A 16614-nucleotide genomic window follows, 5' to 3' on the forward strand; every position below is an offset into this window, starting at 1 on the left:
ATATATGCACAGAGTTTATTTGGGTTGCCCAGGGTCCTCATTCAGGCAGCCTGCACTCTGACATGGCTTTTCTTGTTGGGTAATAACTGCCTTGTCAGAATGCAGGTAACTCTCCATATTAAGTTTGGCCCGAGCCTTTCTTCTGAGCTCCACATTTCCAACTGCCTCTCAGCTCTCCAGTGGAAAATGGCTAACGCGGAACTCCTTTGTTCCCTTCAAATTTGCTTTTTCTCTTGATTTCCTTACCTCATAAATGGTGCCTCCAGTCACCTAGAGCCACCTGCGTGTCTGAGACACCACTCTACTACAGTACGCTTTTGGATTTATCCACTAGTCTTGTCACTTCTCACAACTCCACATTACCACTATTACTGCCTTATTTCATCCTCTCCCATCCTCCGTTATTTCTCACCTTGACTTTTTAATCTAGTCTCTGACTTCTTCAATATACTTTTCACCTTGCCTGCAGAAGAGTGATCTCTGAGTGGAAAATCTGATTCCATTATTCTGTGGCTCTTTAAAATTCTTCAGTGATTGTGGACAAAGTAAAAACTCCTTAACAGGGCATAGAAAATTCACTCTGATCTATCCCATGCCTACCATGCATGTGGAACTTTCTGCCTTTCTAGTTTTGGACTCTGTGCCTGGCCCTCAGTGCCCTACCTTTCTACAACCCCATTCTCCATTGCCCACCTTCCATGCCCTACCTTTCTCTCTCGTCCCCACTCCTCTGCTGGATACCTTTCTCGTATAGAGTCACATGAAGTGTGGTCTCCCCTGTGAGCACTTTCTGAGTCCCTGTGTAGATTTTCCTTCTTACGGTGCTCTGCTCCAACCTGAACTTACTTCTGGCACAACACCCTAACAGCACATGAATCTTATTTGTTGAAGGTCTGATTTTCTCATCATCTGTAAAGTCCATTATGGTAGGGTATTACTTGCAGGTTTATCCCTATAATACTAAGCACAATACCTGCACCTACTGTGTTCAATTAACACATTACTGTAGAGTAAACAATGGATTAATAATATTTTACAAGGGTAGTTTTAGGAAAAATTCTTAAATAGTAATTTTTCTTCTTGTTCTTTTTTACTTCTCTTTTCTTGCTTTAGAGTCTCGGTATTTAATACTTTTCTGCCAGTTACATATTATTTCTTCACTCCCTGCCCCACATTCTGTGATAATAGCTGAAAAACAAATACAGAAAAAAACAACCCTCTAATTGTATAAAAATAGGTATCAAGAATAAAATGTTTTATTTGAAAAGATACTATGGATATTATATCTCTTTTATTTTATATTAGGCTGTAAAAACAAAAACAAGCAAGCAAACAACAAAAACCCTGAAATGGGCTTGTCAAATGATGAAAATTCATCCTTTCCAGGGAAGCAGAAGGCAAGACCTTCTTGCTTCACTGCTTCTTGCATTCTGCTGGGTTTTGATCATTCTTTGAGTCATAGTCTGGATCATTTTCCTTATCTTCTTCCCCTTCCTTATCTGCTTCTTCACCTTCTTCATCATAATCATCTTCTTCTTCAGTTGCTTCTCCAGTAGAGTATAATATTGATCTTGGGATTATATGATCATGTAAAAGTGACCATTTTCAAAGTCTGCAGCAAGGATAGCTTCAGCATCATCATCCAGATCCCCACTCTCAGGTCCTATATGTCAGCACTTCATTTGTGAAATATTCGTTGGGTTCAAAGTGAAATTCTAAAACAAAACTCATAAGCTGGCCAGCATCTGAGAACTTCACTTTAATATCTTTCAAATGCTTCAGAATTGGTTCATCATGTTCCTGAAACATATTACTGAGTAAGTCACCATTCTTAAAATCAGTCAACCAAAATTCAGGAATTCCCTTGGGGTCTTTTTTTTCCCCTCATCCCTTTACTCATCTTCAATTTTGGCCTTTTCTTTCAGCGCCTCTGAAATTACATCTTCCTCATCTGGTTTCCATTCACATTTTTTCGTAGGTTCATAAATTGCATTAATGATCTTGAATTGCTTATCAAATAAAAGCTGATAGAGAACAGCATACTTTCTTTTAAGATCACGAACTTCCTCATAGGAGTTGGCTTCTATCTGTGCACATTTAATTTTAAGATTTTTGAGAGCATTTCAGTGGATCCTGTTGGTGTTTCTACCAGACCATCAAGTCGTTCTTGGAAGGCTGCAAGAATCTAAGACTTTTGCATCATCTGTGTGCTTTGATTTTTATTTCTTCACCAGTTTTTTTCTTCTTGTACTTCTTCAACATCATCCAAATCTCCATCAAGTTCAGACTGTTCCTTGTTGTCAGTCTGTTATGTTGTAAGAACTCCAAGTATCGAAGTCTAGCATAGGGAGCCAGGCAGTGGGAGCTATGTGACTATATCTAGTCAGTGACTGGATATGATATCTTAATTCAAAGTTGTTATGAACTAAGTATTTGCACCTCTCCTCCCCCCCAAATTCATATGTAAAGTTCTAAGTCTCAAAGTGATGGTATTTGGAGATAGTTAGGGTTACATGAGGTAATGAGGGTAGGACCCTCATGATGAGATTAGTGCCCTTATAAGAAGAGATACTAGAGAGTTCTTTCCACCCCGTGCATGTGAGCACACAGTGAGATGCCTGCCACCTACAAGCCAAGAGACAAAGCCTCAGAATGAAATCACTTTGCTGGCACCTTGATCTTGGACTTCCCAATCTCCAGAAACATGAGAAAATTCTGTTCTTAAAGCCATCATGTCTATGGTATTTTGTTATGGCAGTCTGGGAGAACTAAAGCAAAGGGAATATTTTAATAGGAGAACATTATGTATTAGGGTAGATTGATGGGGAAATGTAATTTTGCAATAGCTCATCTTTCTGTTCCCCTCCTCAAATCACACCATCTAGGGAGTTACCTTGAATTACTATAAAAATATAATCTGATATAATATCCATTAGGATTACTAAATCTGGCCAAGTCTGAGAAAAAAAGTTAAGTTCTCATAATTCTGAACACATTTCTGGGATGGAATTTTTTTGCACTAGCCTAAGGGTTGATCAGGAACCACTTTCTCTTGAACAGGTTTAAGATGAAGACAAATGTATCCCAATGCTAGAAATATCTGTGAAGTGGTCAGATTGTGTAACTGCTCTTTGTAAGCTCATGACTCTTGGGCATATTGCATGGGATAGGTCTGATTTCTCTAATCAAACCTAGAGACAGTAAGGACTGCTCTTAGCTTAACAGGAAAATTGACAAAAAAGAGACAGAAAGTTTGCAAATCACAGGATATAACCCTTCAATGTAGATTATTACAAGGTCATGACTGAGACATTCTTTAGAAAATGGTGCTCATCTCTTCCTACTTCTTATTCAGCTGTGGTGATGACAGTAACTTTATTTGTCCTCTACATTGACCACCCCACCTTTCTCCTGCCAAGAAAGCAACTTGGTAACAGGTGTTGGGAGGGGGAAAAAGTGGAGCAAGATTTGAGATGTCCTTTTGTGCTTCAGTGTGAGCCAAGATGGTATTCCAGAGCCAGCCAGAGGCCACAGGGGATTAGCACGGCTTCCTTGGAGCCATGGTGAAGAAACAGTCAGTGCCAAGTAAACAAGTCACATTCTCAACTTCCAGCTTGAAAGGGCAGATATTTATGTCATTTTAATGGCAGAGTCCAAATGACATCCATTGCTATTATCATCTTATTAGATCTTCCTTCCTTAGTCTTGGAAAAGAATTCACCTCTCTCTACCGCATTTGTTTGACTGAAGTGTGTTCCATGTTTTTAGTATTGCTAGGAAATTAGTACACAAATAATGGCAATGCACTTCTCACACACATGCATACCTGTTTATTACAATCTATTTAAACAAAAAATCATCAGGAATTATGTATCATAGCACTCTCAAGTCTCACTGCAAGTAATTCAGTGTCTTCTGGTTCTTTTCAACCAGTTTTTATCAAACTGTCAGTGGTGCAGGACCATTTAAAAAATTTCCAATCCTTTGTAGATCCATACTTTTGTAAAATACAATAAAAATGAATCATTAGGGAAAAAATAAATACAAAATACAAATGTCAATTTTTCATTATTAGATTCAGCAGACTATCAAATTGCTATAAAATTTTCTCAATGTCTGCTCTCCATTTTAATTCTACCTGTCCTTGACCTGTACCACATGTGCAGATGACCACATCTTGAGTAGTCTAGACAATTGAGTAAACAAACAGGCCCATAGGACTTCTCCTTTGCCTTGTCATCTGGGCAGAGGGCTCATTATCTTAGAATTGCCCAGAAGTTTCTGGTCTGTTAAAACCTGGGGGCTTTCCTCTGGGCTCCCAATCTCTGGAATCTCTCTTTCCACAGAAGGGCAGTGCTTTGGAGACATTGCTCCAGACGAACCGTTTTCAGTTCTCCTTCATGCGGGAGCTGATTTAACCCATGTAATGCTGGTGAGCCGTGCCCTAGGAAAATGCAGCATGGGTGGTATAATGTCAGGTGCCTTTTACTCCAAATGACCTCTTCTGTGTATTGAAGGCTTTTCAGAAGGAAAACCAAAACACACGGACGTGATAAAAACAGCAAGAGTTAGTAGCTAAAAGTTAGGAGATTTAGAGTGAGGCCTCAGGGGAATGGGACAAAGGTCACAAGTAGCAGGAGTTGGGGATTCACGGAGCAGAGAGAGCAGTGATGACAGGGATGTCTGGGGTTGATTTTATTAATAAGGATTTTAACACTTTTTAATAGTTTACCTCAGTGGTATGATAGCAAGATGGAATCCACGAACCAGGCCTTCACCCACAGCCTGAGGAAAAACATGGGGCTTAGACAGCAGAAGTCATCTTCTATTTGGGAAAAATTAAAAAGGGTATATACTAGCGTGACTCCTTTAAACCAAAAAATGTTGTTTATCAGATTCATGATATTCTTTACTGTCCATCATGTAGTTGGGAAGCTATTCTTTAATACTCTTGCTTTCAATTTACTCAGCACATTTTCTTCTTAAGAATTCCAAATATTGCCTTGGCCAGTGTGGCTCAGTAGGTTGGAACTTTGCCCTGTGCACCAAAAGGTGGTGGGTTCAATCCACAGTTGGGGCTCATAAGGCAACCAATTGATGTTCTCTCCCACAGCGATGTTTCTCTCTCTTTCCCTCTAACATCAATAAGCATATCCTCGGGTGAGGATTAAAACAAAAAGAATTCCGGATATTTTTACTTATGTTATTTCATTTATACACACATTGTTATTGAGATATAATTATTATTCATTTATATATCCAGTCAACAGTTCTTTATAAAGGTTAGCAATCTACAAAGTGGGTAGGAGCCATACCAATTTCTTCCAGATTTGTGAGACTAGACTTCAAGAAAGAAAATATACTTGATGTTTTGTATATTTTTAAGATTTAAAAATCCATTATGGGCTTTGATACAGGTCCTGAAGTAAAAATAATAAGACCATCTGTGCTCTTTCCATATGATAAACACTGCTTGCTAGCTTCATAAGGAAGCCTATGAGGTTTACCAACAGGGAAAAACTTTCAAGTGTTTTTGAAGCAGTTGCTAAATATGTGTTCATGATTGCTTTGCATTTGTTGTTAACGTAGGTTCTAATGACATGGGACCTGTCAGAATTAAGGAGATTTTGGCTGAAATTTGTTTTCCTGTGAGAATCACTTACCCCTGTGTATAAACTTGCCCTGATTCAGTGCATTTCCACCCAGTTCTGTGAGATACTCATCATCCACAGAATTCTGTTAGGTGTTGGGTTCTCTCCTGAAGTTAGGGAGCTGCGAGCAGGATCTCCCACTGAAGAGTAAATGAAGTTGAAATAAATGAATGCAATTTTCTATTCCATACATATTAAATTTTGTCTTATTCACAACTGATGCTCAAATATGTGTACAATTATAATCATAGAGTGAAAATTTTTATTTTTTGGCTTCCCAAATCTGAATCCCATTCCTGTGTTTGAGGAATTCCCCACTTTAGGAGGCAAGGTGAGAAGCAGAGCCCACCCCCACTGTGATGCTGAAAATGCTGGATACTCTTTTTCTCAGTACCCCTGGGGCTCAGCCCATCAGGCGCCCCTGCCTGAGATTTGGCCTCCTAGGGTCGGAGTGCAAAGAAGCAGGAGTGGTGGAGAAATCATCCTAGTGCAAGTGCTGGTGATGGCTGGGGAAGGGGAGGCGACCAGTGTTTAATGGCTGTGGCAGAAGTGTGTTTGGCTAGTTCTAAGTGTCATTTTGGTTCTTGTCCTGGCTTTGGGCACACAGTTTTCCTACCTGTTTTCTGAGTGTGGTTTTCCAGTCTTCCCCATGATTCTGTGAGTGACTTAATACATTCTTTTCTGCTTAATCTTTTGGAGTTGGTTTTTGGTGCTAGCAATTAAGAGCCCTGATACACTTTTAAATATGGAAATTATGGGAACTTGGTTATTGGTAAAATGTGTATTGTCCTCATTCCAAATAAACTGAAGGAACACTTGCTTTTAGAGCATTTCTTGGAAACTTTATGGCAATTCCTAAAACTTAGTTCTGGCCACTGTAAGGTAGAGCTAGGTGAATTTCACCCAGTGTTGGGCGGAGCAGGCAATGTGGATTGTTCTGGAGTGCTCATACAGCCCCTGCTTGGGTCCTCCATGAAATGCTGCTGTCCAGGGCCTCCACTAGCCCATTCAGTGCTTCTGAGAATTGGAAACAGGGTTTCTTCTTGCCGGTGGGCACAGTCCCTTCCAGGATAACATTTGTCAGGTGGACCTGGTGATGCATTTTTATCCCCCTTTCCTCTCAGGAGCTTGCGCAGGGCACAATTTGTACAACTGTATGCTATAGCCCTGCTGCCCTCCACGGTCATGCCTCCAATAATTCCCCAAAGGTCAACAGATGTTGAAGACTTCCTAGCCTCAGACCTCAGAAAGTTTACAATTGAGTTGGGAAGGCAAGATAAAACATGAAGAAAGATTAAGTAACATTAAAAGAGTTTAGTAACAGTTTAAAACAGGAGAATAGGACTAGATTAGCCAGGGTTCTCCAGAGAAACAGAACCAATAGTAGATAAATATCTCTATCTCTATCTCTAACTCTATCTCTATGTCTATGTCTATGTCTATGTCTATATCTATATCATCTATTTATCTATCTATGATATTTATTATAAAGAATTAACTAATGAGATTATGGAGGCTGAAAGTCCCAACATCTACAGGGTGAGTGGTAAGCTGGAGACCCAGGAGAGCTGATGGTGTAGTTCCCATCCAAAGCCTGGCAGGCTCAAGATCCAGGACGAGCTGATGTTTCAGTTCAAGTCCAAGACAGGAAAAGTCAGTGTTCCAGTTAAGAGGCTATCAGGTAGAAAAAAAATCTCTCTTACTTGGGGGAGGGTTAGCCTTTTTGTTATTCAGGCCTTCAACTGATTGGATGAGGCTTACCTATGTGTACCTATTCAGATGTTAATCTCATCCAAAAAGCACCCTTGCAGAAATAGCCAGAAAAATGTTTGACCAATATCTGGGTGTCTTGTGATCCTAGTCAAGTTGACACATAAAATTAACCATCACAAAGACATCAAAGTTGTGCATAATTAATTGCCCCACAAGTTATACAGATAATAAATACTCTGATATGTTTGAGGGGGGTGAGGTCACTTCAGTCTGTGGTAGCCTTGGATGGCAGATAAGTGAAGACTGATATATTTGGGATCAGGAAAAAGAAAGATAAAGCCCTAACACCACCACTCCCTCCCACCAAAACAACAACAACAAAAACACCAAAACCCCTCTCAAAAGATAAAGCCCAAGCTCCATAGCTTGAGTAGAAAAGTCTGCACAATTGGAGTCAAATCCAATAATTTTGGTCTCATTTCTAAGAAGGCTCTCCTTCTGAGCCATTCTATCACTCCCTTCAATCCTTCAGCCAACATTTACTAAGTCCTACTGCATGCTAGAAGCTGTGGCCAAAATAGTTGATTCCTAGTCCCTCCCACACTCTTTGTCTCCCACTCATGTTCTTCCTCCCTGGAATGAACCTCCTTTCTACCTCCTTTCCTCTCAAATCCGCTCATAAGATCCATCTTTATCATGTAACCCTCCATATTTTAAAATAAACATTTCCTGCTCTGAACACGAATACAATTATTTTTGGTGCAATTCATTTGAAAATAGATAAACTATTTTGCTTTGAACTGTTATAAAAATGTTCTGTTTGACTTTTTAAAAACATGTTTTATGTTTCTTTCATCTCTCCACTGGATTATAAAATATGAGACCATGTTTTCTAATATTTAGGTATCCTTTGTGAATGCTTTCAAAATAAGCATGAGATGTTTGCTGCTTACAGTCGAAGTCTTAGCTAGGGATAATGTAAAAAAGGGGTACCTTGGCCCTTGTCATAGTGGCAGGTATACAGATTCAAAGTTGAGACACCTCTCCAACCCAGCAACGACTGCTTGGGCAGTATCTTCTTCTAAAGAGAAAGAAAACTTGCTCAGGTGGTCATAAAGGTGATCCCTAGTTTAAATTCCTCTGGAAGAATGAGGAATAAATGAAAGGGAGTGGCTAGCAGGGCATATCCCCAGAAAGCAAGGCCTAATTAAAGTTCACTCTGGAGTTCCTTTTAGAAGCAGCATTTCTTAATTGCGAGAAATACATAAATGAGTTTCCGAAGGAGCTTTAGTGCAAACTAAAAGGCCAAGTATTGAGCAGAAGGAAGGAAAGGAAGCACATTATCCTCCTTTTCTGTGTGCTCGCAAACCACCTAGTTATCTGACAGCTTTACAATTTCACTTAGAGGTCACCAATGATAACTCATTTCCTAATGCTGGACACTTAAGTAGAAGCAGATTACTGTGGAAGAGAAGAGTAAATAGCAATACTAATAAAGCCAAGCATCTATTTTTCATTTCCAGCCCGATCACTAAACTTTTACCAAAACTGCATGTGATACATTTTAAGTGTCCTTATATATCAATAAAATTGATTTGAACAAGTTGAATCAAACCCACAATTAGAGTGAAATTGGCAACGCTAATATGTGTTAACGATAGGTGGGCCACCTAATTTTGAGAAATAGTAACGATTAGAATGCAGCCTTGACCTTGTCTGTTCGACTTTTTAGTAAATTTAATCTTACTTCTAGTTTTGGCTAAGGTAACACATGTTTGATAAAAGGAGCTCTTTCTTTGGGTTATAAACGGAATGTTCTGCTACTGCTTGAAACCAAACTACTCAATGAATTGTTTTCCAGCTAGAACAAGGATGAAGTGCCATATTTAATTTGGTTCATTGCATTCTCTTTACAAAATCCTTGTGACTGGATTTCATTGGCCAAAGCAAGTCATGTGGCTGCTCTGGAGGCCAAACAGGGGTGGAGACACATAATTCTCCCAGGAGGAGGCGCATCACAAGTCAGGTGTCCAGCCCTAACATTTGTGGGCCAGGGATGTAAAATCTTTTCACAGAGAGGGCAAGAACAATTTTGAAATATTATAAAATCTGCCATAAAACATGAGTCCATTTTCCCCCCATCAACCTTTCAAAAGCTCTTCAAGAAAATACTTTTTTCAAAGCTATAAGTTCTTCATTCCTTTTATTGTTTTCTAAGGCATAGTTTTTAGTTCCTTTCCATCCTCTGAGCATGCTGTACTTGCATTTGCTGGCCTATGAAGCTTCATGATTACAGGGACTGTATGTATCTGTTCTGTTCTCCACCAGATCATCAAGGCCTACCACAATACTAGCACATAGAAGGCACTCAGTAAATATATATTAAATGAATAAAATGTCCTTTTAGGTTGTGAACTGATCAATGCACGTTGTAATAGAAATATCACCACCCTACTGTAGATCTTGTATATCTTTTAATATAGTTTAGAATCACATGCATGTGATCACATGACCCTGAATCCATTGTTGACTAAAACATTTTCTGTAGTTGTTTTCAAACTTTGCCTCTTCATATATTATTGTAAGATTGGGTTTTTGAGCATATATATATAGATCTTGACATTTTCCTACTTATAGTAACAGCTTATTCCATTCAGTCCATCACTCTAGCTGCTTAGTATTTTTTATAATCTTGATTTAGTCATCTAATATATTTACTATTCTCGTAAGTGTCATATGCAATCACATGAAAATTAGGGGACTTTACCTCCCATGGCTTTGTTCAAGACACTGAAAAATACAGAGCAGGAAACATCTTCCATGGAATGTTTTGTGGCAGGCTATCTGAAATGTCCTTCCAATCTATCAATCTATTATTGTAAACTTAGTGTTCTTAGGGTTTCCCAGACAAGCAAGCCTGTATGAGCCCTTGGCACTACAGGAGTCTGACTCTGGGCTCCATCATGTACTAGCATACTACTTAACATGTGTGAACCCTGGTTTTCTCTTTGTATAATGGGGAATGGTGCGATTGGAGAAGGTAAGTTGGATTCTGTATAGTTATATATGTGAAATGCTTAGCTCTGTGTCAGGTTCCTAGTAGGTGCTAGGAACCATGTTTCCTTCCTTTTCTGCTCCTTTGAGTATCCTGTTTGCAGCTCTTCTTGGATTTATTTTCATTGGGTTCAGAATTACTAGTAGAAGGCAAATTTACTGAGTCCCTTGATTCAAGCACAGTCCCCACACCCAGAAATATCCACTCTGGATGTTGGAACATAAATGTAACACCATGCCACTAAAGTGTCCATTTTCAAGTAGCCAGGAATCTTGGAAAAGTTTTCAAATCCATATATAATCCTAGGAATGTCCCTGGATATTTACCTAGGAGAATAACGAACTCTAATGAGACTCTTAGACTATACTTTTTCTTTTCCTTTTAAAAAATAAGATACTTCTATATCATTGTACTTTGCTCAGGCAGATCCAAATTAGTCTGAGCTGGGTAACAGAGGGAAACACAAGAGGAATTTGGCTCTGGAAATCCATATTCCAGAAAACCCACTTGTAGCTATAAAGAGGAGCTTAGATGAGATAAGAGTGGGTTCTGGGGATTTCGGGATGTTCCCCTTCTCTTCTATTCTCTTGATCTCAAATGTCAAGTTAATTTTAACCTAAACTTCTGACTCATTTTAACTAATGTAATACCTACATATTTGTTCAAGACTGCACCACAGTAGTAAATTTATGGTCTAGCCATTATTCTTCACTTCAGCTGGATGTGGAAGTACACCTAAGTTTCAGTGCATTAAAGGCATTGCACCTCACTTTAAGTACCTTTTTATTTGTACTGGTTTGGTTATTCAGTCATTAGCCTAGTTACAGTCCTTCTGCTTGGGCTCAAACCACATAGCTGGGTCCAAGGACTCAGATCTACCCTGGGACCCGGTGATAAAGGTGCTTTATAACACATTGGCAGACTCAGCAATATACAGCTTGAGACAAAGGTCCAAGCATTTCTAGCTGAAAGGAAAGTGCAGGAAATAAGAGGGCTGGGCCTGGGATTACCGGGATGAAATGTTTAAGCTTGCAGGAAGTGACGTGGATGGGAAGGAAAGTAGACCGTGACTGGCTCTGAGCAACTGAGATAAAGACCTGTTAAAGTGAGGAGCAATGGGCGGCCTAAAATCTGTGCTGTTTATCCGACAGTTGCTATTATTTTTGCGCCTAGTTTTAGTGGATTCAGAAATTTTCTTTTCTACATTTTGAATTAAGTTATATGAGATGATGATGAATTATTTTGTGGCATTACATCCCTTTTGTGATAACGAACAAACAAGTAAGCAAAAAACACAGTAGGAAGAGCTACAGACCACATCAGGTAATCTAAGTCAGATTACAGTTGTTCAGAAACATCATTTTATTACATGATAGTTGAACTTCATGAATTTGGACTCCAGGAACTCAAAATTTATGAAATGGAGGCAGAGGCCTCCCCAGTTTATCTTACATTAAAAGAAAGAAAAAGGATCTGGGGAACAGAAATGATGAAAGTGGGCTTTCATATGAACCTCATTAGGAAGGCATGCTGTTTCCAGTATTTTAGGAGCAGAAATTTATGTAGAAAGTTACTAGGATACTAATTGAAGGCATTATTTTCTATTCATCAGAATAAATCTGTAAGCATCTCTGTTTCTAATAATTTGTAAGCCTCTGTCCTTTATTGGGTGTAGTAGTTTTTATTTTATAAGATATTTCTTTTCAGTGGGGGTGGGCTAAAAGGGGTCAACAGGGGAAAAAGGGGGGACATCTGTAATACTTTCAACAATAAAGATTAAAAAATAACTATTTAATTCAGACTAGGCTATGCATTAGTCCAAATCATTAATATTTTATCTCATACTAAAGGGTCTATTGAGGGATTTATAAACAGACTATTTTTAAAGATATTTGGGATGTGGTCTTTCCTATGTAATGGAATAAATTTCTATACATGGAAATGGAATAAATACACTTATTACAGAAATTATTCTAGAGCATTTAAGAGATTATATTAAGGAAGAGGCAGCAAAAGTGAGAAAAATAAAACAGGATGGGAGGTAACCCATGGTGAGGTGATGAAATAAACCGGTTAGAGAGTTGGTGAGAAACCATATATTGTACAGTATTTTGGTAATTTAAGAATGTACCAGTGAAAAGGAAATAAACTACCAGACGAGAATGAGAAGAACAGTGTCCTTAATAGTACCAGCAGTTGAAGTGAATTTTAGGGGAAAGTATTTAGTCACATACCTGGCTGTTCCCTGAGATATCACATTGCAGCCTCCATTTTCATTTCAAGTAATGGAGTGCAGACGAATGCTTTGGATAGTGGCAAGGGATTGAGAGGATTATATAAAGCGGTGCTATTGAAACTCTCAGTGCAGAGATGAGTTCCAGTTGTCTAGCTTCCATTCTGGAGACCAGAAAAAAAATAAAGATGACTTCATTACCCAAATGCTCAAGTCAATGTAAAATGTTGGGTAGGCTGACAGACGTCATCTCCCTCTCTTCCTTGCTGGATGAATAGTGAACCACATGTGAAAAAATTAGAACCAGATGGCTCTAAAAAGAATGCCCCCACTCCTCTGGAATATGTGTGTGTGTGTGTGTGTGTGTGTGTGTGTGTGTGTGTGTACTCATATTTTGTACATGAGTACAAATATGGCCATGGCATAGTACATATTGAAGAACTATCATTTTATCTTTTTATTATGTAAAATTTCAAACATACACAAAGTAAACAGAATAGTAAAATAAACTCCCCTGTACCAATCACTCATTATCATATTTTGTCCTTCTTGCTTCATATCTACCTCTACTCAATCCCCATCCCCTATTCAATAATTTTTAAGTTTTTCAAGATAAAATTTACATACATCAAAAAGTTTTAACTCTACAATTTTGACAAATAGATATACCCAATGTAACCCACAGCATCATTTCAGTTTAAGCCCCAAGGTTTTCTACAGGGGTCTGAACCAAGACTGAATGACTTGGATCCCACTTTAATGTCAGAATGGCCAACTCCATGCCAATGGCTTAGATGGCATGATCATGTGGTACTGGATACATTAAAGGGATGGCAGGGTAGGGAGGGAGGGATGAAAATAAATATATATGCTAAAAAGAATTTAGGAGCAGAAAAGGAAGAAAATGTACCCTGCAAGTAAAGGAGTTGGACTTGGAATAGTCTATGAAAGAAGATAAGCTAGCCACGAGAGAGAAGAGACTTCGTAACTTTACGGACTCCATGAGGAAAAGAAGACACTTTCTACTTTTCAGCTTTTAGATGACAATTACAGGAATACCAGGCTTAAGATATTACCTTGACCATTCATGTCTTAAAGCTTCTCCACAACCTGTTGAAAAGGCCCAGGATGGAGCGTTGCTTATGGTGACACGTGCACGTCTCCCTTCCACCCTACACACCGCACCTTTGGCATGGGCATCCTTTTTATTTCCAGCCTGACTCTCTGACCTGGACATGTTGTTGATCATCACCGATATTCCTATTGCCTCTCAAATCTTAGAGCATTTGGGGAAGATAAGGCACTAGCAGATGCATAGTCCAGGAGAAGGCCATATGCCCACTCTTAGGGTGCCTTCTCCCTAAGCTCCTTCTTCCCACACCAATTCCATTTTTAAGGCAGTTGTCTAACCTTCAAGACCCACTCCTCTCTTCTACACAGTCCAGCCAAAGCAAACTCCCAGAGGGAATGCATCAAAATGCTGCATTGCTTCCTGGTGAATTCCATCACCCTCAGTTGTTTTCTCTGGATCCCACATACATTTGCCAGGTGATTTCTTTGTCTTGGCTCCAAGACTATTCTGGTGATTGGACCCCAGTGCTATAGCTTGGAACTTTACTCAGAATTGATTCCAGATGGTCCCTCGACTTCTAATCTTCAGGTTTTCCTCTCTTCCATTTGGTTCTGGATTGGTGGTGTGGGCCAAAAACCGTTTTCAGTGGTATCATCTTCCTTAATGGTAGGCAAAGGCAAAAATATTTCAGCAAATTACTATGAATTAGTATAGCAGGTTTAAGGGTAGGAGACAAGACCATTTTTTCTGTTGATAGAATAATTTTAGAGGGTTTTTTTTTTTCTTAAAGGCATCTGGTTCCCATGTCTGTTGGTTTCCCCAAAATAAACATGATGTGGTAAAGGTTTAATATAATGCAACCTATTTTTTTATACACTAAATGTAAAGTCAAGTTCAAAGACTCTACTCTATGTCCTCAAGGTGGTACCTTGCTTTGTAGCTTGAGGAAATATGAGCTTTAATGTATTTGGTGGGGGAATATGAAGGACCAATATTGATCAATGAGGTGTTATTCATTTTTTAATTTGTTTTTATAAGCTCACACATTTGGTTAAGAATATTAGATTTAGCACATCGATCTAATTATAGCACCTAAGCAGAATTTTGGAGGCTAAGCACAACCAGTAGAAATGTATTTAGAACAATTTTGGTTTTCTTCAGTAAACTCTCATTTAGCAATGCAAATTTTAAAAATTTACTTAGAATATATATATATATATATATATATATATATATATATATATATATAATAATTCTTAGAAAAATGAGTTTATTTTGTTTTCTTCCAAAAAATTTCCAAGAATTGCAGCATTTGGTAAATCGCTATTCACTCTACTTATATATTTTTTCTTTTTAATGGTTTTGTTTTGTCTCTTCATCCCCATTCCAGTCTTTGACTTTCTAGATAAGAACACCCAATATTTCTTGGTCTATAATCACCTAAAACTCCTCTAGCCCCTTGGCCATTTTAAAGAAAAGTCTGGCATATTTTTTTGTTCTATTATTCTTTGTTTCCCTCATTGAGCAACCCTGCGGTGTAGTTTGTTCTTAGTCCTCCTTTCCTGCTCCCAGTACTTCAAAAGTACAATCAGATCTTTGCTAAACTTAAAATACATCTTATTTTACTACTCAGTGATACTTATTGTCTTTTATTTTTTACACTGCTTACATGTTTCTCTTTTTTTACCCTCTGCAAGGATTGACTTTCATGGTTCTTAAACTTCTTTATTCTTCATGGTATCTCTTCGTCTCCTCCTTTAAAAAATTCTAGTGCCTACTGACTGCTGGCAACTTGATTTCCGATGGATTTACTTTATATAAACACACAGTACTGAAGCACTTTTGAATTGTGCATGAAATCTATGTCCAGATTTAGAAAAAAATAATAAATTCACCAGCCATGTGCCTTGAAGGATCTGCTTTGTTTATTCCTTTCTGTAGCTGAGGACCACTGCTGATTTAGTTTGGATTCACGGGGGCAAATGAGCCTTTGAGTGTAAAACTGTATGTCAGTTGGAACTGAGCTGCTTTTACACACTTCAGGTGCAAAAAATGCAAAATAATGAAAGCCTGGCATTGGTGTAATTGCTGGCGGTAGGATTGCTGAGCCAGCTGAAGGCTGAGGATCCAAGTATTCCATGACTAAACTAATTTCTTGTTTATTTCTACCTGATTTTTTTCTTTCTGGTCACTAATGCCATTTTCATAATGAGCAGTGACACCGATAACCTGTATATTCATATGTTAAATCTGAATCTATCCATATAATTGTTAATAGCAGAGTAGAATAAATACATACTGGTGATAGTGTTAAAGTAAGTTTCAGGCAATCAAATCTTTACCCAAATTTAATAATAGCAAAAAATATATAATTGCTGTACTTCTAATTTAGCAATATCTGTGCAAGTGTATGCAAAATCATGGTTAAGTCTCTCTATATTTGGAGGAATTTTTCTTGAATACATTCTGTAGATTGCTTAGCAAGAAGAATCTCTATATCCAGCCATTTGATATTCAGAAAAAGCTGCTTTCCTCCTGTAAGACTTCTTGCTTTATTTGGAAGAAAAATTTTAGGGAAAGTTAGGAAGATCTTGATGTTGCTGCAGTGGAGATAGGCCTTCTTGTCCTCTAATGCAAGGCAGGCATGGTACAAGGAAACTCAAGTTTCTCTCGGCATGGATCATGAAGACAACCCTTCTAAGAGATATGCAATTACCGAGGAGTTGATTGCTGCTCCATCCTTCGCTCAAAATCCATCCTAAAGGAAATGAGGTAGGCTTTTGTTAGCACTGAGTCTGCTCTTTTTTTCTTCTGAATAAAGAAGGTGGAGGACACTGTGGAAAGACTGCCAGTCTGTTTTTATTTCTTTTTTTAAAAAAATATTATATTC

The 16614-nt window shown here is 38.4% G+C and overlaps 1 pseudogene across 1 annotated transcript in view; it reads right to left on the reverse strand.

Moving 5' to 3' along the window:
* Positions 1–1656: 1656 nt before the first annotated feature.
* Positions 1657–16614, reverse strand: part of LOC307106575 (nucleosome assembly protein 1-like 1) — a 32689-nt pseudogene continuing 17731 nt past the window's right edge. The window contains exons 4-5 of the transcript in view: positions 3827–3840; positions 1657–2305 (exon numbers count right to left, since the gene is read on the reverse strand). The product of the transcript in view is annotated as a nucleosome assembly protein 1-like 1 (transcript). The remainder of the gene's footprint in view (positions 2306–3826; positions 3841–16614) is intronic.

The sequence above is a fragment of the Cnephaeus nilssonii genome, assembly GCF_951640355.1.
Source record: "Cnephaeus nilssonii genome assembly, chromosome: 10".
NCBI classification, from domain to species: Eukaryota; Metazoa; Chordata; class Mammalia; order Chiroptera; family Vespertilionidae; genus Cnephaeus; species Cnephaeus nilssonii.